This window comes from Lathyrus oleraceus, chromosome 6 (assembly GCF_024323335.1).
Source record: "Lathyrus oleraceus cultivar Zhongwan6 chromosome 6, CAAS_Psat_ZW6_1.0, whole genome shotgun sequence".
Classification (NCBI taxonomy): Eukaryota; Viridiplantae; Streptophyta; class Magnoliopsida; order Fabales; family Fabaceae; genus Lathyrus; species Lathyrus oleraceus.
The window spans coordinates 227,954,744-227,959,177 of NC_066584.1; positions in this window are offsets into that span (position 1 = coordinate 227,954,744).

The following is a 4,434-nucleotide window of genomic DNA, read 5'->3' on the forward strand; positions in this document are numbered from 1 at the left end:
ATTGAGGAAGGTAAGGATTTGTTTCTATCAGCAAGGCAGGTGAATGAGGAAGTAGCAGGTGGGGCAGAGTTGTTTATGCTGTTAGCGACTTTGGAGGCTAAAGATAAACTGGTGATTGGCGATCTAGCCGTGGTGTGTGATTTTCCTGATGTGTTTCCTGAAGAAGTGAATGAATTGCCGCCAGAGCGTGAAGTTGAATTCTCGATTGATTTGGTACCTGGTACTAGACCGATATCGATGGCTCCGTACCGTATGTCTGCTGTTGAGTTAGCTGAATTGAAGAGTCAGCTGGGAGATCTGTTGGATAAGGAATTTATTCGTCCGAGTGTGTCACCGTGGGGTGCACCAGTGTTATTGGTTAAGAAGAAAGAAGGTACTATGAGGTTGTGTGTGGACTACAGGCAACTGAATAAAGTGACGATCAAGAATCGGTATCCTTTGCCGAGGATTGATGATTTGATGGATCAATTGGTTGGTGCGAGTGTGTTCAGCAAGATAGATTTGAGATCTGGGTATCATCAGATACGTGTGAAAACTGAGGATATTCAGAAGACTGCTTTCAGAACAAGGTATGGACATTATGAGTATTCTGTAATGCCTTTTGGTGTGACTAATGCGCCTGGAGTATTTATGGAGTATATGAATAGGATTTTCCATCCGTACCTAGATAAGTTTGTGGTGGTGTTTATTGACGACATTTTGGTGTATTCGAAATCTGAAGAAGAGCATGCTGAACATTTGAAAGTGGTTTTAGAAGTTCTCCGAGAAAAGAAGTTATTTGCTAAACTGTCTAAGTGTGAATTTTGGTTAGAAGAGGTTAGTTTTCTTGGTCATGTAATTTCAAGAGGTGGTGTTGCTGTTGATCCTTCTAAGATAGAAGCGGTGTCTAAGTGGGAAGCTCCGAAGTCTGTTGCTGAGATTCGAAGTTTCCTTGGATTGGCTGGTTATTATAGGAAATTCATTGAGGGATTTTCTAAGTTAGCGTTACCGTTGACGATGTTGACTAGAAAGGGGCAAGCATTTGTTTGGGACTCAAAATGTGAAGAAGGTTTCCAAGAGTTAAAGAGAAGGTTAACTACTGCTCCTATTCTGATATTACCGAGTCCGTCGGAACCATTTGAGGTTTACTGTGATGCTTCATTGTTGGGTTTGGGTGGTGTGTTGATGCAGAATAAGCAGGTTATAGCTTATGCTTCGAGACAACTGAGGGTTCATAAGAGGAACTATCCGACACACGATTTAGAGTTGGCAGCTGTGGTATTTGTTCTGAAGTTATGGAGGCATTACTTGTACGGGTCAAGATTTGAGGTTTTCAGTGACCATAAGAGTTTAAAGTATTTGTTTGATCAGAAAGAGCTGAATATGAGACAGAGGAGATGGTTAGAGTTTCTGAAGGATTATGACTTTGGTTTGAATTACCATCCGGGTAAAGCAAACATAGTGGCTGATGCATTGAGTCGGAAATCACTGCATATGTCTATGTTAATGGTTAAAGAATTGGATTTAATTGAGCAGTTTAGAGACTTGAGTTTGGTGTGTGAGAGTACTCACAATAGTGTTAAATTGGGAATGTTGAAGTTAACGAGTGGTATTCTGGATGAGATCAGAGAGGGTCAGAAATCCGATATGCTTTTGGTTGATAAGTTGACTCTAGTGAATCAAGGTCAAGGTGGTGAATTCAGAGTTGATAAGAATGGTGTTTTGAAATTTGGTAATCGGGTGTGTATTCCGGATGTTACCGAGCTTAAGAAGAGTATTCTTGAGGAAGGACATCGTAGTGGCCTGAGTATTCATCCTGGAGCTACGAAGATGTATCATGATTTGAAAAAGTTATTTTGGTGGCCGGGAATGAAAAGAGAAATTGCGAGTTTTGTTTATTCCTGTTTGACTTGTCAGAAGTCAAAGATTGAGCATCAGAAGCCGTCTGGGCTAATGCAACCGTTGGCTATTCCAGAGTGGAAGTGGGATAGTATCAGTATGGATTTTGTTTCGGGTTTACCGAGGACAAGTAGGAATTTTGAAGCTATTTGGGTGATTGTTGACAGATTGACGAAATCGGCTCATTTCATTCCGATCAGAATGGATTATCCGTTAGAGAGATTAGCCGAGTTGTATATTGAGAAGATTGTAAGTTTGCATGGTATTCCGTCGAGTATTGTTTCGGACAGAGACCCGAGATTTACATCGAAGTTCTGGGAAGGTTTCCAGAAGGCTTTGGGAACTAAGTTGAGATTGAGTTCTGCATATCATCCGCAGACTGATGGTCAGACTGAGAGGACGATTCAGTCATTAGAGGATCTTTTGAGAGCTTGTGTTTTGGAAAAGGGAGGTGCTTGGGATTGTTATTTACCTTTGATTGAGTTTACCTACAACAATAGTTTTCATTCGAGCATTGGTATGGCACCGTTTGAAGCTTTGTATGGTAGGAGATGTCGGACACCTTTATGTTGGTATGAATCCGGTGAGAGTGCTGTGGTTGGACCGGAGATTGTTCAACAAACCACGGAAAAGATTAAGATGATTCAGGAGAAGATGAGAATTGCTCAGAGTCGTCAGAAGAGTTATCACGACAAGAGGAGGAAGTCACTTGAGTTTCAAGAGGGAGATCATGTGTTTCTTCGTGTCACTCCGATAACTGGTGTTGGTCGAGCTTTGAAGTCGAAGAAGTTGACACCTCGATTTATTGGTCCTTATCAGATTTTGGAGAGGATAGGGGAGGTAGCCTATCGTATCGCTTTACCGCCGTCGCTTGCGAATTTGCATGAGGTTTTTCATGTGTCTCAGCTGAGGAGGTACATTCATGATCCGTCGCATGTAGTCCAAATAGATGATGTACAGGTGAGAGATAACCTGACTGTTGAAACATCACCTATGAGGATTGAGGATCGAGAGTTGAAGCAGTTGCGGGGTAAAGAGATTGCCTTGGTGAAGGTAGCTTGGGGAGGACCAGCAGGTGGCAATGTGACTTGGGAACTGGAGAGTCAGATGAAGGAGTCTTATCCGGAGTTATTCGCTTGAGGTATGTTTTCGAGGACGAAAACTCTTTTAGTGGGGGAGAGTTGTAACACCCCAATAAAAATAAGATAATTATTTGATTTAAATTAATATTATATTTATTAATTTAGTTAAATAATTGGAATTATTGGATTATTATTATTATTATTTTGGAATAATAATTATTGGAAAATATATAAGTGTGAAGTAAGGAAAAAGAATCCCATTTGGTAAAAAGAGTTTTACGTGAAACAGAGAAGCGGCTGAAAAGTGGAAAGTGGAGAAAGGGCAAAGAGGAAGAGCAAGGGCAAAGGTTGGAGAAGAGAAAAGCTTGGAGCTTAGAGATTGCCGGATTAACTCAGGTAAGGGGGGTTTATCGTCGTTTAATGGGTATTATGGGTTAGCATGTAATGGGTAGTGATAAGCCGTTGAATTGACCCTAATTGGGATTATGAATGCTGGAAAATTATGTTGGATAAACTGTGTTTAGGCTGTAATTGAATCTGTGTTTGGGTTAGTTGTGAATTTCCGAACGTATAGCTTTTTACGGAATTGGAATCGGAGGTCCGGAAGTCCTCCAACGGCGGAAAATGCGGAGAATTCTGCATTCTGCCTTGTGTTAGTGATAAGTCGTTGAATTGACCCTAATTGGGATTATGAATGCTGGAAAATTATGTTGGATAAACTGTGTTTAGGCTGTAATTGAATCTGTGTTTGGGTTAGTTGTGAATTTCCGAACGTATAGCTTTTTACGGAATTGGAATCGGAGGTCCGGAAGTCCTCCAACGGCGGAAAATGCGGAGAATTCTGCATTCTGCCTTGTGTTAGCGCAGGAACAGCTTATGTCTTGCGTTAACCGGTTAACCCAGGGTGTTAACCGGTTAACACTGTTATGTATTTTGAATAATTGCTGTTTTGTCTGCGTTAACCGGTTAACCCAGGGTGTTAACCGGTTAACACTGTTGTGAATGCTGAGATATGGCTGTTTGTGCTGCGTTAACCGGTTAACCCAGGGCGTTAATCGGTTAACACTGTTAAGTTTTGGGCAGGAAGCGTGTTTGTGCTGCGTTAACCGGTTAACCCAGGGCGTTAACCGGTTAACACTGTTGCAGAGTGGAAAAATTGTTAATTAAAATGTTGTGTGCCTAATTGATGGTTGCCTATATCGGTGTGTGATATAGTAGGGATTATTTCCCGCTGTTTTGAGCAGTATAGGTATTAGTAGAGTGTGCTAATACTGTGTTTAATTATTTGACATGATATGATGTGTTGATACATGTGTTGATAATGTATGATGGTATGCATAATGTTGTGAATGAGTATGTTATGCATGTGTTGTGAATGGACTGTTTTATGGCTTAGAGAGTGAGCATCGGTCCATTGTGGATTATTGTTGTGATGTTGCATTGCTAGGTGATTAGCGTGCATAATGTGGCCTTT